The sequence below is a fragment of the Bombus pascuorum genome, chromosome 2, assembly GCF_905332965.1.
Source record: "Bombus pascuorum chromosome 2, iyBomPasc1.1, whole genome shotgun sequence".
NCBI classification, from domain to species: domain Eukaryota; kingdom Metazoa; phylum Arthropoda; class Insecta; order Hymenoptera; family Apidae; genus Bombus; species Bombus pascuorum.
The window spans coordinates 9029355-9056128 of NC_083489.1; the positions used below are offsets into that span (position 1 = coordinate 9029355).

General features: G+C 46.6%; 1 protein-coding gene and 1 long non-coding RNA gene across 3 annotated transcripts in view; one reads left to right on the top strand and one right to left on the bottom strand.

The window, feature by feature from the left end:
* LOC132904542 (N-acetylgalactosamine kinase) overlaps positions 1 to 26774 on the top strand; it is a 347354-nt gene that overhangs the window by 185264 nt on the left and 135316 nt on the right. The gene's annotated exons all lie outside the window — the stretch shown is intronic.
* LOC132904578 (uncharacterized) overlaps positions 4243 to 26774 on the bottom strand; it is a 146213-nt gene continuing 123681 nt past the window's right edge. Inside the window, exons 4-5 of one of the 2 annotated variants that reach the window (XR_009657617.1) lie at positions 4469 to 4598; positions 4243 to 4384 (exon numbers count right to left, since the gene is read on the bottom strand). This is a non-coding gene — a long non-coding RNA (uncharacterized LOC132904578). Of the gene's footprint in view, positions 4599 to 26774 lie in introns of both variants that reach the window. The other variant, XR_009657616.1, reaches the window with a different exon arrangement.

A 26774-nucleotide genomic window follows, 5' to 3' on the forward strand; every position in this document is an offset into this window, starting at 1 on the left:
AAGAATCAAGATCGTCGATCGAGTACTTGGGAATCGAGTATGGCCGATCAACGGGAACACGTAGCATTAGTCGAGGTAGAATAAAATGGGACGTAGTAGTGGGGAAGGTCGAAAAAGCGACGGAAGGAAGGAGAGGGCGCGCAGTCGGTATAGGTCGCGGAATAATGCACGACGGGGTGCACGGCGCGCATTTAATCCAGCAATAACAGAAATATCAGTAGAGGAGTACAATGGCCGGCGCAGATATATCTGTTATATACGAGGTACGATGCCACCTATCCACATGTACGGTGTCGTGTAGCCGAACGTAGGAACGTATAACACACGACGCAACCGTGCAGGCTGGTCGGTCGGTTATTGAGGTGTCACAGCCAGCAGCACCAACAACGTGCGAACCAACCGAGCCGGGGCTAATGAATGGCGTCCTCCCTTTTCTTTTCTGCCTATGAAAAATTATTGTTGTTGCCTTGCGTTCGGGAGCTCCGGCCAGAGAAGCTCCTCTCACGGTGTCGACCTACCACCGTGTTCCTTTCTGTCTCTCCTTCTCTTTTTTCCATTCGTCTTTCCCCTTCTCTGTTGGTAGGTTGGTCGCGACCCTGCCGATGTCCCCGATCTACGATCCTCTCTCCTCGGACCACGCGATGTAGTATACCTATACGAATAATACTGTTGCTGGTACCGATGCTGGCGATGTCGATGCTCATGCTGCTGGCGCTAGTGGTGGTGGCGGCGCCCCGCGGAGAAGCCAGCTGGAACCATTGCGCTTCTCCACGACGTTCCCCATTGTCATCGCACACGCGTCTTTCTCGTGTGCACGTTACGTGCTTCGCTTCGTGTGTGCGTGTTTCGCGCGAATTTAAAGCAGCCTCGAGTAGCATAGGCGAATATATCGAACACACGATGGAAAGGGGAGGCGGAAACGAGTGCAAAAGGTCCAAGTACGTACACGCACGCAGTCACGTACAACAGTGAGCGTTCGATTGTCGGGCTCGCATCGGACGGACGCATTTGTCTTGATAAAAGGGACGAGCAAATTAAAAGTAATGATTTGTAGAAATATTTTGGTCCTGGTTTCTGCTCCCTGCTACCTCACCGCTTCTGGTTAACGCTCGATCTCTGTCCCGATCTGCTGTTCGTTCGTTCGCTTTCTCCGTCGCTGTCTCGTTCTGCTTCCTCCAGGGAAATGGAGCCATTACGGTGCCTAATGCCTCATCTGTTAGCCGTGCGAATCCAGCCTGCTCCTATGGGGCATGCTTACAACGCTCCATTTATATAAAGCGAAAGGATATTCCGTCGACCGTGCTTACACGGCGAACAGGATACCGGGTATTTCGCGGGGAAATGGTAGCCAAGCGCTGTGGCTCCGATGGACGTATTTTTCCGCGGCACCGCGATTCGTCTTTCTGTGGAAAATAGTTCACGATCGATGATATTATATGTTGGAAATTGGAAAACATCTCTTGGAAGGAATCTGGTTATCTTATCTAACCTAGAGAAGCAGGTTAAGAGAAGCTGGAAGAATGTTACGAATTGTAAAGATTAAACGAGAAGTATCAAACTAACCGAAACAAAGTTGTAGCGAGAATGTGCAATTGAGTCGGTTGTGTCTAACCACACAAGTATTAAGCGAAAACTTCTTAAGTTTTAACTTTAGTTTCTACTTAGAAAGAAGTGATTAAAATGCCTCTTAAGAGCAATTACACCTTCCTCAACCAGATAAGAGTAGTTTAACAATAACGACCCAGAGTACCATTGATGTTAATTACTACAGAATAAACGTAGCATTGCAAACTGATTTATGGACGATGCCACACACCCTCTATTTCAACAAACCATCCCTAACAACCCCTTCTTTTCGTCGTTTCTTCCTTTCTCACATCGACGTCGGCTATGAACTACGGCCAAATCGGAGAACGTATGGATCGAGTCTCGAGGCGAACGGAACAGGGGCTGACGGGGTAAAAAGGGTGCATGGGGTGAGTCGCAGGATACGCGGATAACAGCGTTCGCTCAGTTACGGTGGGGGTGTGTCCAGGACAAGGAACGGGCGGGTTCGGAATCGCGCTGCTGAGCTGGCTGACTCGCATCGTTCGCCAACATTGTTCCCCTTTATTTGATTACAGGGCATTCGTATACACGATTCTGCCGCGCGGTTTCTTCTTTCCGTTCCACCGATCCGCGTTATATGGCTCTGCCGTTGGAACAGCCTAGCCGAAGGGAGAAAGAGAGAGACAGAGAAAGAGAGAGAGAACGCTCGGTTATCGAGCGTGCAAGAAAACCTGCCAACCCTCTGTCACGAACAACCTGCGAATTTCTCTTGTTAAACCGTGTGTCGTCCACCGATAGAAGAAATTGCGTCTGTTATGCTCCGATCGAACATATTATTCTTCCCTCCTGGCAACGTAAATCGTAGCTCGAAAGTTAAGCATGCGATCAAACTGGTTTTGATACCATTTTGGAGAAGACAAGATTAATTTTAAAAGTAGATTAGATTTAATATTCTAAAAGTAGATTTATCACGTACAGCAAACAGTGACGTAAGTGTAGGATTTAGGACGTACGAAAAATAAAGTCATCGGCCTCGTACATCCCCCAATGAGGTTCGCAGAAGTTCACAATGCTCCTCCGTTCTCATCCTGATGAATATTCCCCGAAGGCCGGGTGTCAGGGGGCAGAGGCAGGAAGCCCTTGATGGTAGATAGCGTCGGTACGTTTGTCTTCGTAATAATATTGGCCCGCGTCCCGGCGTCTCACTCGGCCGAGTTTACAAACGCAAACACGCCGTCCGAGCCGGTTAATTAATGTGCGACTTGTAACGTTGTTAATCTACAATAACGGCAATGGGGAAACGGCCACGATGATTCGCATCCTACCGTAGATTCGTGGAATCGCGCCGTGAGATTTCATCCCATGACTGGTACAACAGATTGTTACTGGGTTATTTTTGGACGAATTGGATATTCCAATTTTTTAATTTTTAAACTCTGAAATATTTTAAATTTTTGAATATCCGAGTTTCGAATCTTTAAATATCGTGTTAAATTTCAAAGCAACTTCCTAATCTCGATGCTAATCATATTCCACTTCATCTACCGCAAGAAACTAGCATAATTCAAATCATTCGCCATGGCAGTAGTAGTCGTCCAACGTGCGACGATCGCGTAGCGCGGGGATCCATCAGCGTCACATCGGGCAAACGATAAAAAATGCATCCGCGCGAACGAGGCGAGGACAATACGTTTCCATCAGCAGCGGGGATCAATCTTGGAGAACGTGAGCCCACGTTATCGTGCTTCTCTTTGGATTACCTTTGCCCTGGCTACGTGGGAGTCGTCCTCTTCGAGCGAACCGAAACGTACGTACGGAGACAAAACGCCGGACACAGACAGAGTGAAAGAGAGAGAAAGGACAACGTCGACGAGAGAGGTCGGTCCTTTGATCAGACGCCGAAGACGTATGCGGTTTAATATTACCTGACCCGAGAGAGAAAGGTCAGCTCTCCCGTTCGTGGTCTCGGCGGGATACACGTACGATCCACCGTGGTACGCCGGAGGTCCGGTCCACTCACCGCTCGTCTCGTTGACAAATGTCTCGTGCATCCCCTGGGCATCCTCCTCGAGGGCCGCCCTCATCCCTTAACTCGCGCCATCGAGTCGCTCTTCCCTGGACCCGTGACACAGGAACGAGCCAACCTAATCCCGCTCCAGCCAGTTACCATTGCTCCACGCGTTGAGACCGTTCAATTATTTCCGAACGAGTATATCGTGCTTCTGTTTCGATTACGTATTTAAGAGCAACCAAGTTTCGAGAGTCGGATGTCGGCATGCTAATGTATTTGTAATATTGCATGGTGGGTTGATAGGAACGTATGGAAGTTTCATGAAAGGTCTCATGAATTGGAAAGTAAAAGGACATATATATATATCGATGATTTAATTCACGTGAATTGAAGGGATCGTTGTAGTTGCTGAATTGGAGTGTAGAAATCTTTGGAAGATAACTTTGTTATGTTATTTCGTCTGAATGCTCTGTTTGATCGAGGGACGAGGTATATTTCAATTCGTAATTATTTACTGATTTTATTTCGCTTCTAATTTCGTATCGTCTAGAAGGAAATAAGGGCACTAGAAACAAGTATAATATTTATATTGAGTAAGTCAACGAGGAGGATAATTATAATTTAAATTTCTCTTAAAATAAGTATGGACATAAAATAATTGCAGTTATTTGGCAATTTTTTATTTTTGAAGCGAAGAGAAGTGTGACGATTTGCTAAAAATGCATTCCTTGATGCCACAGGACGTTAAAAATCCAAGTTTAGCCCTATATTTCTCTATATAATTCACACGATTTTTTGTTTTTCCAAAAAAGAATCGTGCATTCACTACGAAAAGGCGAATCGATTAGAGTAGCTACGATATTCGAATGTGGTACATCCTGTGGCTCGTTAACATCGATGCTAATGTACCTGGTGGCTGTTTCTCGGTTGGTTGCCTAAATGATTCCATTATTCGGAAAAAATACGAGATTCCATCGATTTGCCATCCTGACAGCGACGTCTCCATTTTTGGGCGACGTAATTCTATTCTGCAACAGCGCTGTGATATTTTCGCATTATCACCGTTCGAGAGGGCTCGTGGAAATAAATGTCAATCGATTAATTTTTATTCGTGGCGAGCGCGGAAAGCGCGGCGCGATTCAATTACGCGGCGCTCGAACGTATGCCAATTTGCCGCGCTAAACCGTAAATAGGAAGGCTACTGGCGAAAATATCGACGTCGAGCGAATTGCCAGCCCGAGAGACAATATCGAAGACGTGTATCGTGCGAGAACAATTGTTCGCGATCTCGTTCTACACGTCCCTCGCCCTCCAGCCTACGATATGCTTCGTAGAAATCGTACGCGCGCGCTCTCTGCCAATATTGTTGCAGCGACGATGTGTTTCTGGTTCTTGGATATAGACGTCTAAATTTCAGGCTCTGAAGTAGAGTTATTTAAGTCAAGTGGAGTGTTTGCGATTCATCGATGATAAAATATATCGTGTACTAAATTAGTGCAACAAGAAAGAAAGACGATACGTATTAAAGAGCCTATTAAAACAAGTCCTAAAATCTGGTCGTTTTTCAAACTTTCAACCCCTAGCATTTCAACTTCGCTGGTCGAATTCTCGATCGCCATTCGCGAATATAAACCTTTCCCTTATGTATTCATACGCGTGCAACGTGTCGGGAAGGGAAAAACGAACGACGAAGGAAAAGGAGCAGAGGGTGGTTGGAGGTGGAAAAAGGTTGAGAGAGGTTGTAGGGTAAAAGGGAGGAAAGTTTACAGGCTATGTCCGAGGACGGTGGCGCGGGGCAGTCGATAAAAAATGTTTCTCGCTCCGAGATAATAAAAGTGCGAATAAGCAGCGGTGTGAGAGGGGGGTGGCAAGAAACGGAGGGACGCTGGATGTTTGAAATATTCTCCCATTCGACTGAAAGCTAGCGATGGCAGATCTTTATTGATTCGTAGCCGTCGACGTCGAGGCGTGTATGGCTCGAGGTCAATATGATTTTTCTCCTCTCCACCGATCGTTCGTGTGCTCCATTCTGCATCTCGCTGCAGATACGCGCGCTGTCCATCTCGCGAAATGAAATCCCGTCTTCGCGATACGCGTGCACCGACATCGTCTGAAGATGAAATATTATTGTTTTTCGAACAGCGAAGTAAATGTAAAATCGAACTTGTTTCCAAATTTTGATAACGATAGCGATTGATTATACAAATGAAATTACAAGCGAGTAATCTTACGAGGTGGAACAATCGTGTCTTAGACATGAAATTACCAGCGTGATCGATTCTGTCCCGATCGGTAACGACAAAGCACCCTTCGTTTGTGTGCTCGTCGCCTGACTGTTGAGCGAATTCTCCGTTCGAGTTTGTCGACCAAGAAACCTGGACAAATGTTTGCTCCCGACGCGTTTACGCGGCTCAATATTAACCGGGAGGCCGCGTATACATAAATCGGCCGAGCACAGGTGAAGACAAGGGCGACGGTGTGTCGGATGGACGAGCTTACACATTCGCTCTTTATGGGGAGAGTATTGATGGAAGACGCGTACGGTGGCGGCTGACCTTTTCACCGAGCAAATATTGACGATCGAATGGGAAGCGGTAGCGAGACTCGATCACTCGATTCCTTTTCAAATTGTTGATACTTTTTTCCTGTTTCACACATGTAACGTATAACGAATTCTTGTGAATAAACGAGTAGAAATATAATCTTGTTCTTTTTCATTTTATTATAGATATCTTAATTTCGATGCAAACTCACGAATTTTTCTATTTTAATCTGCTTTTCTTTTTAATCGACAGAAAGTATCGGTAAGATGAATCATTTTCGTACATACATAATGAATCTTAAATTACTCTTAATCTCGACACTCGGAATACATGAGATCCACAAAACCTGCATGAGCAATCAACGTTTCTTGCTGGGATCGCGATCCATTTCCACCCCTGTTAACATCGACGCATAAAACGCTTTAGCAAAACTCTTCGGTACAGTCGTTCCGCCCGACCAGCCGACACAAAGAAACTGTTTGAATAACAATCTGCCGGGCCGATAATGCCGGCGAGTTGGCTGGCAAATCTTTAAGGGTAACACGCACAATCTCGCCGACTCGGTATCGAGGGGTGAGTTCTGGGCGTGCCTCCATCTGGCGACTCGGCGCGTATTAATTAATCGACGCGCAGCCGAGACTAACTGCGAATTAATAAGCAAATTGCCGCGCAATAAAGTCAGCGCCAAGTAGTGCGAAGAGAGGGAAAAGGGAACAGGGGGTATAGAGGGATGAAGAGGTGGCGAGTCGGCGCCCTCGTTCCTTATAACAGTTACACCCTCTGCGGGGCCACAGATGCGAATTGCTATTCGCGACCCCCCTCGCGTTTCCTTACTGTATACATCACCCCTATATAATTTAATGTCACCCATCCGGATCGCCTATAATGCGCTGCTTGTATTAAAATCCGGTAAAAATGCCGCCCATATACTGAAGGAAATCCAGTCGAGCGATTGCGGGTTTCTAATTTAATTAATTTCTCGGTACTAGGGTGAAAGTTTGGTTAAGGGAAACTGGTGTATCATTTACGGTAGGATACACAGAACGGCTGCGAAAGTTATTGGTATAAGATATCCTTATTTTTCAATGAAGTGTTCTTTTATCAGGTTCTTATCACGATAAAATATCGTGTAACAAAAATTGCCGTTACTACAATGTGGTAGGGTAAAGAGGAATTAAAAAAAAATTATGCGGAATTTCGTCACTTCTTGTTCATAAACGCGTCGATATATCATTTAATCAACCTCGTTCGTTTCGTTGCGAACAGTGTGTATCTCGCGATGTCCGGCCTGTTCTTACAGTAAAACGATCGTGGACAGGAAAACGCGATCGGTCGAAAATATATCGTCGAATCAATCATAATGCCAGGACAATTAAATATTGTGAAAATTAGCAGCGGCTAACACGGAATCGCACTCTCGGCTGGTGGAAAGCCGACAAGAGGATCGAGTGTCGAATAAAATTATCGTTTCGTCTCACCCCACACGTAGTCGCTAGACCCTTCCGTTCTATTGGATACGTTCGCAATAACGATAATAATACTTCATGCAAATCCTTTAATATCCGTTGATGAAGCTACGCGGCATCCCCCAACAGGGCCTCACGACACCCTCGGGAATGTTAGACGCGGCATCGCTCTTCCCTGGACACGACCGACTATCCTTCGATTCAATGCAGTTGACACTCTGAGAAATGACTCGTCTCGTTGTTGCGTAATATCCATACGAGAATATATGGTCTTATTATCAATGTTCCTTCCGAAGCGTATGTGGACGTGTCAGTTGGGTAATTTGCGTGATGTTCTTTGGACGAAACGAATCGATATGGTTCCTAAATGCTTCGTTCTAAAAACCAATGTACAAAATTTTTCACAATTTGAAAGTAATATGAGTTCAAGTTGTCGCGATTTTATAATCATATCGAAATTTCCGACATTTGGAAATCATACGAGTCCAAAATTGCATCATTCGGAAAAGATTTTTACGTTAAGTTACGTTAAGGAGTTTTACGTTAAACGGTATAGAACCTTTTAACATACATACATATTGTGACTTTTATATACATACATAGACAATTTCACAACACTGGCATTCATTTTAATTGCATTTTCTTCTTAATCAACAAAGCTTCTATAATCGGTAGCAAAGCTAAGACAAATCCCATGATTCAATAACCGAACGAGAGTCGAGACAGAGACGTCGATAAGTAAGCAGCAGATTACGGTAAACGGCGGCGGGCGTACGGGGTCACGATTAATTAAAGCTGTGTTCGAAGCGTGTCGGGCCGACTGCGAGCGAGAGATCGCGCGCGAGAGCCGGATAGGGCGAAAGGGACGCTAGTCAGCGGGATTTGCCGGGCGCGAGGGAGAGAGATCGTATAAGCCAGCGGCGAACACTCGTCTACTAGATGTAATACCTGAATACACTCGTAGCGGGCGTGTACGTCGGCCGCGTGATACCCATCGGCATACTTACACCGTGAGGTGTCATCGGTACCCACGCGTTACATCGACCAGGTGTGTACACACGACGTTTCGCGTATCGCGCTCATTAGCAAACATCCGCCACGTGAATTCCCGTGTTCCAGAATCCATTCCAGGACCCGTTGAAGGGAGACCGCATCGAATGTGTTACCGTAGATGGCGAATCCGCCTCGCGTTTAATGATTCTGGTTTAGAAGAGCTCGATCAGAGAACGTTTTCGGCGTGAAACGAAAGAGAATGGTTTAAGCAATGATACGATGCAACGAAATTTAAAACGCGAATTAATTGGCGCTTGGTGTGGTGCTTTGTTTATTTTTCCAGGCGATGTCAAGTTTAGAAAACGGAGAAGGAACAGTTCAAGTATTGAGTTGTAGGTGCCGTGCTGGCTGGAATTGATTTTCATCGAAAGAAGATCGGTAATATTGATGAAAGAAATTTTCCCGAAAAAATGAAAATGGAATTTATTGCTGCTATTTTCGATTTCAAAATTCTACGATTACAATGGAGTATAACGAGAGTCATTACGTTGATAATATCCTGTGCTCGTTACCCTCCGTCGAACGCGTTACTTCGAAAGAGTCGTTCGTAGGATCCTCGCCAGCGTTGCTCGGAGGAGAACCGCAGAGGAATTCAAGCGATTTTTTCCTCTCTCCGGTATACGTCTGCTTATAACCCACGAACGGCAGCAGCGAGCGCTAGGAAGAAGCAAGGGGAAGAAGAAGAAGCCACCCAGAAGTTGCCCCGATTCGCCGGCATAGACTCTCGTAAAGCTTAAATAAAGATAACCGAGGCTTAGGGTTGATATCATGCTGAGGGGGCGTTACGGCTGGTTGAGTCAACGAAATCAATTTATTCTCCCCTCCCCGCGGTCGGCACCACCCCTCTTCGGTTCTCCTTTGCTCCCATGGCTCGTCGAGCGCCACGGTGGAAGGGAAAAAGAGGGTAGGTCGAAACAGGGTGGTGGACATACACACGTACACGCGCACGTACACACACAGGTACATATACAAATACGGTAGAAGCTCGTATACATTGGTAGTCGCGTACATACACAGAAACATTTGTGGAAACGTAGAACGTGGTTGAAGCGCGATCGCGCGGAGACTCATCTGGTTTAATGGTGAGTTTATTTGGGTCGATGCCCCACCTTTTAATCAACAGGATTGCCTCAGACCGCCTACCGACACGGCCACCGACTACCGTGTAGGCCCACGTTGTGCCTCGCCGCGTAAAATCATCCCCGTGAACCTCTACCCTCCGCGCGCGCCTTTCCCTTCGATCCACCCTTGGTACGCTTTCGCCACTTTCTCCCGCAAGCGTTTCTCTTTCCCTCGGCCCTCTGAAACAGACGAGTGCTTGTGGCTGCTGGTTGGCGAGCTTTCGAAACCGCGGAGACGGTTATTACCACCGGCTAATCCCGAGCTCGTTCGCTCGATTCTCTCTCTTCCCTCCTTTCTCTGCCTGCTATCCCTTTTCTTTCGCTGCTCTCGCCTTTCACCGAGCTTTCAGTGTAGTTAACCGGAGGAGAATATCTTTTCGTCGTTCAACCAGACGATCAAGTTGCCACTTAAAGCGCGGTCGCTTTACCAGGCTCATTTCGCGAGATTCTCAGGGGTTGGTTTCGAACGCGTGCGAATAAATTGGGTTTGCTCGAGCGGATCTTGTTGGGAGTTTACAGGAAGACAACGGGTATCGAATTGGAACGAGAAATAGCCGTAGCCGCAATAAATTTCAACGCTTCGATGCCGTATCGATGCCATATTTCTCGCGACGATCGTGCCACGTCTGTCCGCCGCGGTAATCCTTATCCACGTGGAGGGTGAAAGGAAGTAGCGGTCCAGGAAGAGAAAAGCCAATATGGACAGTGGTCAATCCGATTTCACGGACCCTCCATCGGCCGTCAAATATGTTATAGGATCGAGCGATGTGATATCGAAGCTCTAGCAAAAGCAAGCGTCGCGTCTGGACACGGGATCCGGAACCATAGGGGTGTGTTCCGAAGGAAAAAGGAGGCTTAGCGACGGCCAACGATATCTCGGACACCGTTCCAAAGCGTAGCCACTTTCTACGTGGACTGCGATATGAGAAGCGCGATCTATTATTGACAATACGGAGTGGAGATCGCTGTAAGTCTTTGGTCAGCCGTTTCCTCGGACCCTTGGCCAACTTTCTGCGACGAGAAGACGTCCGCTCGAGAGCCAGTCCCATGCAAATTTCATAGGAAATTGGAGAGTCTTGTCGTAAACCTGTCTCAGATCCTCCATCCACCTTACGTACGGTATTCGTGCGAACGATTTCTATCGTTTACGTTTTACATATCATATTTTATCGTTGACGAAGAAGGACGATGGATAGATTCGTAGATAAATCTCCGGGAGAAATACGAGGTTAGATAGCGCTTGGAAAGGAAGCAATGGAAACGAGCGGATGGCACGGTGATCGGGTTCCGACGCAGCTCGACCGTTTCCCGGCCGTCTCTTCGATGTCAAAGAAAAACGGTAGCGGAACAGAGCCAATAGCGGACAAGCCAGCAGTTTTGCAACTCTTCCCGGCTCTCGAGCTAACTCGATCCTATAAATCGTGCGTTCAGCAAGTAGTAACGCCCAGCTCGTTTCGGCCTGGTCACAATCGGAACAATGACACGGAGAGTGTACCCTACCGGCAAGGCAGAAATATGGCGGTCCTCCTGCTCGATTCAGCTCGTCGGTTAGTCGAGAGATAGGAAGAGGGCGAAAGAGGAAGAGGAAAGCATGGAAAGAGCGAGAAGTCGACGGCGGGTGAGTGGCGAGATAGGGAGGAAAGGGAGCGGAGCGGAGGAACTAGAAACGAAAGAGACAGGGACGAGGAGGAGGAAGTCGCGGGCTCCACCTTCTTAATTCAGGGAGAGGCGATAAAAATGACAGAGCCACTGCTCGCCCGCGCTGACTTATATCCATTTACTACACAACGGGCGGCTGACAAAAAATAAGAATGGAATAAATAATAGCTTGCTCCTCATTCAAAGGATAACAAATGCGTCTCTGAAAAGGCTCTGGCTGACAATGGGGTGGAGAGTCGCTTACACCGGCCTCGTCCCTCGCGTTTTCCTCCATCTCTTCATCTGAAGAACGCGCGCACACTCGTGTAATGAGAATGCCCGTGTTCCGCTGCTTCTCCTCGCTACTCTACTCGCTCGTCGCTCTGCGAAAAGCAGCAACCAACAACTGGACTCGAGAGCTAGAATTAACGGACTCGTTGCGCTCGTTTATGAAAACGCTATCGCAGGCATCGTGTTGTTTTCTCTTTTTCGCGGACCAACGACAACACCGTGTCTCGACTTTCAGAGGACTGTCGAAACGAGCAAGTTGCGCCAGCCTCTAACTACGGACTCGGTTGCGAGAGAAAATTATACCGCAAGTTGTCGTGATCGGCGCTATCTTGATATTTATTTAAACGACGTACACATTCCATTGCAGTTTGAAACGCACCGTACCTGTTCCTCGCTAAGAAACGACTGAATACAAAGTACAATCGATTCCACGACCAATTGAAAGAACAAGTTTAGTAACACGGAATTGATTTTCGTGTAGTAGAGAACACGCACGATGTAAGGATATCGGAAAATAAGTATGGGCAATTGTTTAACAACCGCATTAACCGTCCAAACAAATCACGTTCCCGTGTCACGAACGCTACATCCAATTCAAAGCCTCGACGCGAATCAATCATCATCAGCGACACAAAAAAGCACGACACATCCTCCACAGCGTGAACAGTTGAAACGCGTGCAGCGGGGACAGGATGTTTAAGCGTAAGGGGGTTAACAATGGACGTCCCTAGAGCGACAGACTCGGACCGCGTCTCACGAAAAGAGCATCAGTGGCGGACGCAGAAGCAACGCACGTCAACTTATGTTTCGGTGTGTATAGAGCAGTCGTAAAGCGACTAAATCCGCGTCACTGGTCAAAAATAGCAAGGGAGACGAGGAAAGGGGAAGCGTATAGTCCTGAACGCTCGAAGGGTAGAAGCTTTTCTTTCGAAGAGGGGGTAAGGTGGGCTCGCACAATGCGCGAGCAGCCACGACGCATTGTACCAGCCCGGGCCTAATCGGATTAGAGCGTGCACTAAAAAGAGCAAACGCCTAAATCGCATTTATATTAGCTTCGTGAATGAGTCGTAAATATTTATGTTGCAGCCAGAGAGCCGCGTGGAAGCGCTTCCACCGCTAATCGGTTCACGGATGTCGTTACAATTGGATCCTTTCCTTTGCCGACCTTTCGTTTCGATCGAGACCTCTCGAGGAAAATACCGATCTGGATTTCCTGCCAAATCTTCCGTGTTCTCGAAATTTTCGAAAATCGCACGCTACTTATCAATCAATAGAGTTCGTAGAAACGTTTTCGATGAATATTTCTTTTTTAAACGTATACGCAGAAAGAATGGTGCCCAGGTTTCTTCCGAAATTTAGTAAACGTATTTTTGTCCCATTCAACCGAGTTCATTTCGGACCGCCGAGAAATCGCAACTTAATCGCCCTTGTGTAACGACGTTCTCGCGACATTCACGCGCTTTGCCCTTCTAAAGTCTGCCGAGACTGGCGAACGGGGTGGGTGGTAAAAGGGCAGGAGGCGGAGTAAAAAAAGCTAACACCTCCGGCGAAGTGTCGAAGAATCACCCCCTAATTATTCGGCATCAGCGAGAGTCTTTAGTCCATGGGACACATCAATCACCAGAAGCTTGTCAACGGACGGTGCAAATCCTGTCCGGGAAAGTGGAGGTCGCGCTGCTTCGCTGGGGTCAAAACTTCTCCGTTCCATCCCGGGTCGCGGCTGCAAATGAGTTTATAAAAGCAATATCTTCGTTCGTGGTGTAGTTCGTCGAACCGCGCCATCCTCCTCGTCGTCGTCGTCGTCGTCGTCGTTGTCGTCGTCTTCGTCGTTGTTCCCTTCCCTTCTCTAGCGAACGGGTAGAAGATCGAAGAGAAAGAGGAAGCGGGGGTGCGCAGGGTGGGCGCTAATAATAAAGTTTCCTCGGGTGGTTCGACAACGCGTAGACAGATTTTTAAATTTCCCGTCACAAGAAAGCCCGGCAAAGCCTCTTCCCTTCTTTCACCCTTTCCTCCTTCCTTCTTTTTCCCTTGCGCTCAACTCCGCTCCTTCCTTTCCCCGTTCAGTCTCCAACACCAGCGGCTAGGTTCTCGATATAACCGACCTGCTTGGTTGAGGGGTTGAGAACGGGGGTAGGAGACGTTCTAGGTCCCCCAAGACCGAGGGAAAAATTAATAAAGTTGAGGAACAAAGTAAGTTGAATGGCGTAATGCTGCTGCTGCCAAGCGGAGGAGGGCGAACGGCGCAGGGCGAGCGGAAGGCTTCCAAGGGTGGACTTTATTATAACGGAGTGTCGAGTCTTTTATGCTCCCTCCGCCACCCCGAACCCTCTTTCTCTTTTTCTTTCTTCACGGTTTCCTCTTTCGTCGCCTTACTCGCGCTCTCCTCGAGGTGGTAATATACACGAGGCGCGCTCTTACTCGGCTTTGTCGGTAGACAGGAGTCCACGGGTTCTCGCCCGTACGACCGCGATCTCTTCTTATTTCGTCGTTTCTTGGTGTCGTTCGAGACCGTAGATACTTGCTCGCGGCCCGGGGCCCGTCATGCTTCCCTTGTCGTCGACTCTTCGACGTCGTTGTTACAAAATTGACTTTGCTCGCTTGGAGAATTCGGAGCAGACAGAACGACTGGCAACCGGCCAGCCGCGACATTGTTTCACTCGTGTAATCATCTCCGACCAGGGTACAATATTGTTTCCAAAATTTGGCCAAGTTATGCCACCAGCTGCGGAATACAATTTGTCGTGTAGATACATCGATTCGAAAGACAGGATCTTACTTTGCCGGGATATATTTCGCGAGACTTTAAAAAATAATATTAAAATTCCTAATTGCGCGAATTAAGTGGTATCATCAACCATCAAATATCTATCATCTTCGCTAATTCCTGTAATCCATATACTCTTTATCGCCGCACGATGCCGCAGAGAATGCAAAAAAACGTGAATCTCCTATGTGGGAAGCGAAGTTAGCAGCTAGTCGGCGGAGGTTCGCATGAAAGCTCGGTGGTCGAATGGCCGCCGCGGAAAAGGGTGCAAAAAGGAAAGAGACAAGCTCGCGTCGGAGGACGGAGACGGAAGGAAGGAGGAACAAGTGAGAAGAGCGAAAGAGAGGCGATTGCTCGCGCACCGGTTGATGGACAGCGGCGCCAATTTGACGGTCCGAGGCTCCGGCCACGTGGGGCTCTTTTTTTTCGGGGGGAGGCAACGAGAACCGGCCAGCAGCAACCACCCCAACGAGCCTCCCCCACGGGTGACTGCCAAGAGCCGCTGAATATTGCATCGGCCGTTTGAAAGGGCTGCTGCAACGGTGAGAGAGAACGGCCGCGGAGTAGAGGGAACGAGGAGGTGGAGCTGTAGGAGGAGGAGGCGGAGGAGAATGGTATGAGGGAATCGGGTGGCTCGGTGCAACCGGGACCAAGCATAGAACGAAAAAGAGAGAACGCACATGGGCCAGGGGGTTAGGGTGTAACGCTGGCTGGCGTCACACACGCTTCCAGAGCCAACCAACCCCGTCACCCCCGCTCGCACCACCTGTGCCTCGCCTGGAACCGCCGCCTCCATCACGGCTCGTCGCTGCATATCACACGTCGGTCAAACGCCACTCCATGCCGGCAATGAAATCGCTATACGTTCTCTACGTTCGTTCACCTACCGTATTATACGTGTCTATGTGTACACAGATGAGAGGAGAGCAGAGGCTCGGGGTTCGAACGAGGCAACCGACTAGTTCTCTCTCCTTTTCTCTTTTTCTCTTCGTCTATACCGTACGGCCCATACGTGCATACCAGCGAATTATTTATTCCGCCGGGGCGTCGCTTGCCGCTCCGACGGCTACCAGACCCGATCGTCCGACCGATTTTCGGCACGGCCGACCGTACATACACCTTTGTTTTCTGCCCTTTTTCCCCTCTTTTTTCCGACCACTCTTCCCTCGTACCGCTCTTTTTCCGCTATTTTTTCCCCTTTTTCTTTTCTGTTCCAGGCGGCTTTTCCCTCTTTTCTTTTTCGATCTCTGCTTTTTTTTTTCTTTTTGTTGGTTTCATTTGGCCGGTCTTATTTTTATTTCGAACATTCTTCTTCCTCTGTCGCATAAACAGCCGATATGCGTTCCATTCGCCGGCTTCGGCAGCTAAGTGGCGAACGATCACCGTAGAAATAATAAGAATAGACAGAATCGTAGAAAAATTGTTTCGACGAATATATATATTTTCGTGGATGGCAGTAAATCGTCGATAGGCCACCGAAGGGGCACTTTTACGGCTGTGAAAAGAAGAAGACAACGAGGACGAGGCGCGAGAAAATTAAATGTCGAATCTCGGAGGGGTTCGCGTCCCTTCAAAGGAGAGAGGCGTTACCAGCGAGATGGTATAATCGCAGTTAGGCTCAATTCATTAAGGAGTTTAAAGGGCGGGGAGAAAACGTTCGAAGAAAGAAAGAAAGAGAGAAACCCTTAATGGTTTTCTCAATTACGGGACGAAGTCGACGAATGGCAAGTGCCAAACCTGTTCTAGCCGTAATGAAATAAATTAGTGCGAAAAATAGCGCAATTATTGGCTTGCCAATCTCGCGGCCGTGCGGCGGTCACTCTCCACCGGAGGCGAGTCGAAAAAACCCATAGTGGAAACGTTGTCTGCTATCGATGGGAAGCGATTAAGGGAAGATAACCCATTATCGGACGAATCTACCCTCGGAAAGTAACCCGTTTAGCCGTTCACCCTTTTTAAACGTCCGCTACCTGCTCGTTGTCCGATCGAATTACGACAATTTCGCCGCTGACTGGCATCTAAGCGTTAGCCGGATCTGCGATCGACGTGAGATCTCTTGCTTTTTGCTATGGAGAATATTTTAGGCAACGTCGCAAATACATCGCACGATACAAAGTCGATATTACCTAGCGTAGGAACGAATAATTGTAAGAACGTAAATTCTGAGAATATTTTCTAATCAAATAGTTGAAACATTATGAAACCTCACAATGGAAGAGAAAGCTTCGCAGTTCGTAAAATATAAAAAAGAAATGTCACTACCATTTCCTTCTAAAATAATACCTTTATGAGAGTCAATCGTCAAACCTTGATTCGTTAAATTATAACATTTTTTCTATCACACCCAAAAGGTATAAAAATACCGATCCCAGCGCACATCGAATGGTACATTCCCACAGCTGCAGTATCGAAGAATTATACTCTACGCCAATCAGGCTCGATCATGTTGCGGGAACGCTTCCTCTTCCTCTGGTTCGATCGGTGGTGCGGAGGCGATAAGCAATCCGGTCGCGTACAAGTCGAAGCAATCCCGCGAGGATAGCGACGAATGAGGTACCGTTACCCGTAGAAAAGTGAGATCTGGATGCGGCCAGCGTCCCGACGCCTAATGAACCCATCAGCTCGACGCGTGCCCTCTGTGGCAACTTGTGATTAGACTGGGCATTGACTGTCGACGGTTCTGAAACTTGGCCGGACCTTGCCACGTTTCAATTACGCCTGGAGATCCTTTGGACGCACATTGGTCGGTATAATGTCGCGACATCACCGCCTAAACGACGAGGTCGTATACCCGATTGGCTTAACCGGGATATTAATTTAGATCTTGATAGACGCGGTGAAGAGTTAATGAACACGATAAAAGGAATTGCTTTGAGAAGGATGGTGAATTATGAAAGAGGATAGAATTGAAGAGTGGTTTGAAAGTCGAATCGACGTCAACGTTATTTCTAGCATTAAGTCGTAACTAAGTTACTCCGCCTTAGAATTGCTCTAGAATAGCGCTATAGTTGATTGAAGCGACAACGTACTAATTTATGCATCCAATAAAGAACCGAATCTCGTTGCTTCGTTGTTAAGAATCTCGATTCAATATTTTCAGTCGAGATCCGTATAACGATACTGTTTCTTCCATTAACTCGTGAAACACGTCAAACGTCGTATATTATCGATTGCGACTACTCTACAATTAGCATCAAACATTCTCATCGTTGATCGATCCGTATTCGTCTCCCGTTTCAAGATCCCACGAACGACGATGCAGAGAAGGATCTCCGCTCGATCATCTCGCAGACAAGCGGATTCCAAATATTGACGCTTGGGCCCACCGCAACCTGGTCGAAACTTCCTCGAAAGGCGAGGCCGTGAATACAGCGTGTGAATGTGAAACACGAGCGCAGTTACCTCTACGAGTCTTGGATCGAATAAGAGAGACGGAGAAAGGGGCTATATTCCCAGCGTGACAGGGGTGGGGAGTCATTCGAAATGTGTTTTCACGAGTGACCGTGTAATGACGAATAATGGGGCCCTCCTGGACGGTTCGTTCCAGGATTCAACGCAGCATGATGTACGAGAAAAGCGATCCGGGATGACTGATGACCACGGCAAGGCCATCTTCTTCGGGCAGCAAGAGAAAAGGAGGGAAGCTCAGTCTAAGGAACAGGTAGCGGAGCTCGGCCAGTCTGCAGGAGCCACGTCCTGGATATCCTGAATGAAGAAGGAGTCCTTCCATTCCCGGAACTTGGATTTGCTTCGCTCTTTTTCTCTCGTATCTTCTTTATCATCCTCCTTCGTCGTTCTTGTTGCTCTCTGTCTTTGTCTGATAGAAGAACGCAGGAGAGGAAAAAAAAAACAAAGCACTACAGCCTCGCGAGAAAAGAGAAAAGCCATCTTCCACGGCTCCGGTGGGCCGAGAAGAGCATCGTAGCTGGTATTATGCGCCAACCTTTTCGTAACTTGTAAATACACACGCTCGAGGATTACGGATGCTCGCGACTCGCGCCAATGTCACTGAATGACCGTCCTCAGTTGCCGGGACTAGTCGGAGGGATGAAAACCAGGGGAGGGAACGTAATAGGCTTAACGGACAACCGGAAAGGAACCCAGCCTCCTCGATTTATTTCGAATCAGCTCCTGGCCTCCGCGTCGCGTCTTTACAGGGCTCCAGCCTCTAGATAAAGACCGGTCACGTAACTAACGCGTGTTTACCCACGCACTGGCTTTTCCTCTGCATACACGCGGCCCTCTATAGCCACCTCTGTGAGCCACTATAAGCTGGCCTGTTTCTCGACGATCGTCCTCTGCTTCCGGCAATAACTAAGGACTCCGGCTGTCAGACGTATTTTACGAGATAATCGAGCCCCAAAAGGTTTGGACCTCTTCTCTCTCGGTTTTCTTTCGCTGCAGATTTAAGAGGCCAACAACACTCGCTTAACGCGATCCTGTACTGGTTTTACAGAGGAACCAATGTGTACAAATATTTTGATACAGTATTTGTCAACGTTGAGGCTGTTTATGGGCGTCGTTTACCCCTAGTTCATGGTGTTAGCGACACTTGGAAAATGATTAATCGCCGTGTAAGAAAAGGGATATCAATTATACGTGGACAGTCTGAAAGCCATCCGAGCATCTGTTTCGTTCCGTTCGAGTTTCGCAGATATTGTGCTTAGAGTGGACAATAGTTGGATATCGATGATCGCGCTAGTTCCATTCGTTGAATAGCCTTTTGTATCGTACCTCGATAGACTTGGCTTATAACTTACGTATAGAATTATGTTTGGCGGTTGCGGTGACAATTTAGGACCTCTTCTATTTCATTTGCGCTCGATGATACACGAAACGACGATCTAGTTGATTATTTTCGAATTACAACGTAATTTGTCCCTTAAATCGGCATCGTATTGAAACGCGAGAGACAGTTATTTGCGATTCGTGCTTAAAATACACGACAGGTGTTTACCAGCATGCCTCTGTTCGTGAGAACGATGCTTAATTAATCCTAGGAGGATGCTTCGTGGCACGAACATCCGTGAAACATTGATTCGACCACTCGGCTCCCTCGCGATCGACTGACGAGACGATATTTAACTTTCATTATTACTACGAAAGCGGAGCTCTGTTGATATTGGCTTAGAAAGAGCCGCGGATCAGATATTTCAGTCACGCGTGCGTCGGTTTTCATTTCTCCTTCGAGGAGACGGAAATTCTTGGTCGACGATTACGCCGCGCGATATACGTGCGAAAATGTATTCTCTTAACGTGATCACCGAGAATTAATTTCGGTTCGATCGAGGTCACGGACGACGAAGCACGATATCATAAGCCTGCTGATATTTCATATCAATTAAATGTCTCCATTGTTTTTATTTTCTAATCACTTTGTCGTAAATCTAATATTTCATTCGCATCGTATAAAATAAAACATTTTCCCGAGTAAAATTGTCAAATTTATCGAACAACCGGGAATACCCATCTCGCTTCAATTTCAAGCAAAACCAACGTTTCACCGATGGTTGTCCATTGCTATCCTAAGTGGGTGCCAAGGGCGTCGGCTCCGAACAGGAATTCTTATTCCCGAAACGACTCGACTTTTACGGCTGTAACGATCGCGGGTCGCGTTAAAAAGGAGTAGTCACCGAAACGAAGAGCGACTTTATAAGGGTCTCCAACAGCGCTCGAGACTATTACCGGGGCTGAATAGCGAGATGCGGAGCGAAACGGGTCGCAGCTTTCCGCTCTTTTTACGATTTGTTTACAGCTGCTCCGCTATCCGCGGGGCCATTACGCGTTTCAACGACTGCGTTTCTGCGAGCGATTTACTTACTCTGCGATCAGCTTGTTGGGAACCGATCGCGTTTCTCCATTTCGCGGTCTTACAACGATCGTGTACGACACGAGCGAGTGCGGAATGTGAGGTTAGTCTTCTGATGAACCGTGAAAAGATAAGATACATATGAGTAATTATCGATATACGTAATCGATGTAAGGATACTATGAATCATAAGTTTCCAGGCCTACAAATCTAATTTACTTTATCGATACTATCTCTAAGTCCTTTGACATTTGGTTAAACCAGGCTAAATGTCTCTTAGCCATAATACTACCCTTTCCAAGCCACCAGAGCCCTACATTTTACCTAATCAACTAATTTTCAGAATGCGAGTAATACCTGTGATCACGCAACCAAACTAAAACGACCCGTCTCCCTATCGAAAAATCTCGAGAACAAGCCAAGAGTACACGAATAAACAATATACATTCATCAAGAATCGTCTCTCGTTAAACCGTCTCATAATTTACATCGATCTTATCCAAAAACAAGGTGCTCACCCCCGCCATTTTTATCCAATACTTGGCACCGATCATTTTATCGAAACGCTCGAGGCGAACGATAAAGAGCGAAGCGTGTCACGCGCGAGACCGAATTAAAATCGATATAAAAGACCAGCCGCGAGGGTGGCTGAAAGATGTAGAAAGCAAGAGCGCGTTTCCACGTGCGATTTCACCTCGGTACCGGTCGGAACCGATTCTGGTATGCACGGCGCTACGTACGCGCGAAGCTTATCTTATCCGACGCGCTGGTTGCCGGTCACCGACTGGGTATTCGTACTTAATTCCTTATCTTGTAAAGCAGCGCACTTAAGATTGCCCCCCTTCGACTTACGATGCGCGCACCACTACGATCGCGTTCGCCAAGCGCGCGCGTCGCATTGTCTCGTGCAGGATGCACGGGGATCTCGGCTAGCGAACAGGTTCGCGTGGGCGGACCGGACGGTCGTTACACAGGTGACCGCCGGTCACTCCGATGGCAGCACCGCTCGAGGAGCCTGTTTTTGGCGGGACGACCGTTTCGTCGGACCCTGCCTCGAACTTGCAAGCGATCGTGGCTATCGTGCGTGTTTCTTGGACTCGATGACTTTTCAGTTACATCGAAGCGTAACTTGGTACGATGTTTTTCTAACTGGTCGTAGGTAATTTTATGTAACTTCAACTAACTTAACATAACTTAGCTAAGTTAACATAGGTAGCTTTAGATAACTAACTAGGTAACTTTATCTAGTCAATTACCGCGAGATGGTACATCTCTGAGAAATCCTGAGTTTCCCTATTTTTTGACGAACGTAAACGAGATACAAATATTTGAGAGATTTGTCAAATTCACATATGTAGTTAGCTTTGTTCGTACGCTAGTAGAAATTAATACGGATGTGTTAAGAGGAATTTGTATGGTAGTCACGTTAGAGTCTGATATCTCCGAATATGTAACGTTTAACTAGCAAACAGCGCAACACGGGATAAAAGTTTCTATCATCGCAACAAAAAGTTTCTACGAGGATCAGACTCGAGCTCATCAAACACAGAAAGACTCGTGTTTTACGGTGCTTTCCCAACTTTCCAACTAAGAAAGCTGCGAAGGTTGAACACGACGACAATGGCAACAGATAATGGACGCGTGTAAAGCGGAAAGAGACTGTCCGTGAACGAGCCCGAACAGAGGCCGATACAACGGGTCGGTGTCCCGATTGCACAATGAAAGCAGAACCAACCGCCTACTTTGCTTCGGGATCACCTCCCGCAGGCAAAACCTTTTAGTCCTTCCTTCGACACACGAGAATGCGGGATGTGCTTGTCACTTGGCGTGCTGGCAAAGTAAAGATATGCAGAGGAACGGGGTCGTGGCCTTCAAAAAGTGTCCACCGCTAGCGGCCAACAAATTGGCGAGCAGACTTTTCTAGGTTTACACCGTAGTCGCTCGCAGTACGGAGTAAAATAGTATCGCCCTCATGAAAAGGAAAAGTCGTGTTCTCTCGGCGCACCGTGCCTAAAGAGCTGTCGCCTCCAATTCTCCGTACCCGCAACGTCTACATTCTTCCTCCTTCGGAATCTCTTCACCGTGAATCGTGTTTCCTTTCGACCTTACTTGGAATAATTATCAAAGACATTTAATTATCGTAAAATATATAGCTAGAATATAATGTAGAATATATAGAAGATTCTTCACAAACGACCGCTTGTCTTCTCAAGAGATAAACTCTTATCTATTACCTTTTTTTTCTTTCTTCCAGCGTCTATAAAATTAAATTCATCGATACATCCAACTCCCAATCAGATCGTACCATCGTCAGGAAAAACTCAAACGATTCCTCGCAAAGACTGGAACGACTTCTAAGAGACATCGTTAGTCATTGCAACAGCTACTTAAAGAAACAAGCAAGGTCTCGTGTCTGGCGTAATCGTAGCCAATCCTGTGTCAGCTCGTAAGCGACGTTCGTTGTCGAGGGTAAAAATTTATTTGGCCGTGGCACGGCTACCGGTGGCGCCTCTCGAACAAATGAAAAATCGTTTGACGAGGCCAGGGTGAATGGCGTCGCATCGGGAGACGTCTAGCCGGATACACCGGGATATTCTCGTAGGATGCCGCTGGTGTACGGACAGAGGCAACTCGTTAGGTTCGAAATAGTTGGACCACTACTAATTCAGGCTGACATAATTGGGGGTGTTTGTTACCTGCACACCCTCGTACCAACGTTCCTCGTACAAGATCGTATAACGAAGAAGAACATGGAAAACCTCTTCGGGCGATCCTAGGGGTCGATAGGCGATGCTATCGTCGCCCGACAGCTTGTAGCCCGGTCTGGCCTCTCATCCTCTACCTTCTCTCTTTCTACCCTTCTTGCACCGGCTTCTTCGCCTCTGCCTCCCACCTTCTCCGCTATCCTAACCTCCCTTCCTTTTACCCTAGCCCATGTACACCGTTGTTCCTTCGCGTTCCTTGCTCCTCTCTCCTATCCATGCCACGACTTTTCCTCTCCTTTCCCTTCCACGCAATCTGTTGACCCGTCTTTTCTTACTGCTCCGTCCGATCGTCTCGTTTTCTTCTATGGTCATCTCGTTCCTTTCCTTCGTCTGCTTGTTCCTCTTCGATATATACGTTGATGTATACCTATATGGGCAACCTAGCCGATGACCCTCCGATAGCCAGGAGATAGTCGCCAGATATTCGCAAACTGGAGACAGTCTCCCTCCTGACTCGTTCCACCGTGAAATTCATGCGTGTCTACAGGCCTCGTCAAAAGTGGCTCCGCCAAGATTTACGTAAATTACGATAGTGTGAATTTTCGAACAATATCGTATAATTATAGTTTCAGAAACATTCGTTTGATCAATTTTTCGAAAATTTTTCAATCATTAACTTTGAATCGTCCTATATAAAGTTAGCCATTAGTAACGAATTTCAAACTTCCAAATATAAACTTGCTTTTCGACACGTCGCGGTGTTTGCTTCCAATCATCCTGTATACATATATATGTCACCACATTATCCGTTTTCATTTTTTACCAAATCTCTGCTACTTCGTATTATTAAATAATTTTTCTCTCCCTTAAACATAACAAAGTTTTAAACATTTTCCCCTTTAGGAGAAGCTAGAGATCATTTTTCCTTCAAGCATATCGATTTTCCTGAATCGTCCTGTACCTAGTCTCGCTATACGTTCCTCCATCTGGCTGTAAGTTTTGTTCTCGACGATTACGGGCGGTCTGAATCAGAATGCGCGTGCTTTGTATTTCTGTATCGCCGGTTGCGGTCGCCTGGTAACCCCGGCTTGATTTACCGCGCGGCGTGACAGTAGATTCTGTCTGATATTTCACGTATTGCACGAGCCGCATCCAGCCTGCATTTGCTACGGAATCATGCCACCATGGACCTCTTCTCGATAATTGATTCCGATGAGCCACTGATAATCGCGATCCATTCGTCGAAGATGGACACTCTCGTTGACGCGACATCGATTTGAAAACATCGCGTTCTCTGTTTATCGAACGTGCTCTGTTTTCTTTGAAATGGACAATAAATTACGTGGAAAATGCAGTATTTTATTATACAGCTACAAAATATTGCGTTGAATTTTACGAATAAAATTCCAACAAAATCCTTCTGCTAGAGGGAACACTCCCAATAGCGAAACGTCTCTATACCGTGTGATGGTACAGATACGAAATCTTTTCTTTTTTATTTGCATTTATTTTACAATCAATTCTCGTTAGAAAATTTTAAGTAAATTTATCTGAAGCGGTACTATGACATGATTAATAAGTGTTTATAATATGTTCGATTCTATTTGAATCTAGTGCTTAGGTCTAAGGTGTAATGTCTTTTCAGCCTGCGGATCTGTTCCGACGTGTCGAGTAGTTGAGTAATTAGAGGGTTTTGATGGTTGTTAATTCTTGTGTTATGTCTATTGCTGAATTTTGATATTTCTTCTTTGACTGTGGGTAAAGGACACGAAAATTTCCATTAATTTTATGAAATACAGACTTTTCCAGGCCAAGCGAAATTCTCAGAATTTTTCATCGTGACTTTCCCAAAAAAGCTGAAGAAGTTCGAATGTTTGTTCTGTCCGCGATACACACAAGCTGGAAAGGAGGCTGACGAAGTTGACACGTAAATATCTTGATCCTTGGACAAACAGCCGGTCACACGTATATTCGGGACGAAAAGCAACCGGAAAAATCCACGGTGTGTTGTCTCTGCCGCACCGGGAAAGAAGGCTTATTTGCGAGCCGAGACAGGGCTCGTCTGCTGTTCGAGCGAGAACCGGCGGATTTAAACTCGAGTCAAGTGTACCGGCTGATAAAAGCTGGAAACATCGCGCGTAACGTGTAAACCGTACGAGACCTGGCCGAGTGTGTTGTTTCGCCCTTAGACCCTACTCGAGCTACAACAACTTCTCTCTCGACCTACGCGCTCTGTATGTAGACAAAACGATCTCGTGGCGATGGAATAAACATCGGAAAATTGCGAAGTTCTTGCGAGGAAATCGATCTCTAAATGCAATTGCATTGCTCAGAATTTGGTGCGTAATTAGGTCAATATTTATTAAATATTTGATTAATCTATAAAAACCTTCTAATTTATATAAAATAGCCGAATATAAATCGCTGCTTTGCAATTACCAGCAAACGAATTATTTGTGTGTTGCATAACGCTGGGAAATTCACAGAAACAACGGAACATTCAGATGACCCGGGACCAAATAGAACTTCCACCGCGACTTCAACCAGTTCAAACTCATTAACACGTTTGTTACATTGTATGTATTCTCTTCCTTCGATTCAATGCATCACAGTTAAATGACCCCTGAGAACCTTTGTTATGCTCTGTCATCGTAATAACTGAAATACATAGCGCACGATCGTAAGCGAAAACTCAGCTAGAGAAGCGATTAAAATCTTTGCTACTGACTTTTAATTTGAAGTTCTTGACTGTTGGAGATGATTAGCGTAATTATTTCACTACTTAAGCGCTAACTTCCACTAATGAGTAGTTAACGGAAGTGCTAGCAAGTGCTATTCGGTCTATTCATAGCGCGTGTCCAAGTATCGAGAGAGTAAGACGAAGAAGGTCCGCCTGGCGATGGTTCGTCGCAAGAAACTCGTGTAATACGAATCCGTGGCCCCTGACCGGGTCTCTCGTGTCGTGTTTACGGGTCTTTTCCGACAAGCGTGTTTTTCTTCGCGGAGCTAATGGCCATATTTTTGGGGCCTGTGGGCCGTAAAAAGTGACAAAAAGCGGCAACTCTCGTGGGCGCATGTTCCGTGTCTGTCAGCGCTCGCTGGTCCTCTCGCGGCTGATTTCACCGCGACCCAATTGTGTCGTGTTCATGGTTTCTTCGCTAAATAAGCGATAAAACGCGAAACGACGTTTTCTGAGAGAAGTATGTTTCCTTTGAGCCGTGAAATGGTCTGATTTCACGAACGATGGCTTCTCTTTATACTTCTTCGAATTTGAGAACCATGTTTCCTACGGTTCCTCTCGTGACAATTTGTTTTCTTTTGTAGCGAATGTCGTTCTCTTGTTTAGGGTAGAGCTTGTCGAGGTTTTGAATACAATTCTCATAGCATTCGTGCATGGCTGATGGTTTCACTTTCAAGAGCTTACTCGAAGAGCTCCTGAAACTTCTGACGATAAATTCAGGGGATGTTGGTTCCTATACGATATTTTTTTATTATTACTATTATTATTTAATTTGTACTTTATAATTTGTCCAGCTGGACATTCGGTAAATTTTTCTAATTTAATTGCTAAATAACATGTGGATGGCTACCCCCTGTGGGATACCATCTTCGAGTTTGACTATTTTATCTCTTCAATGAGGTCAGTGAGGTGTTCCTATACGATATATATGAGAAAGGAATGTCATATAATGTCCCATTTTTACAGAGTGCCAACGAAGATGTTAGAGCAGTCTAGTGTATTAAGAAACGTCAAACAAACGTATATCTAACGAGTTTAAATGCAACTTCGTCATCCAAGTTCATCACCTTGACGTTTATAGAGCC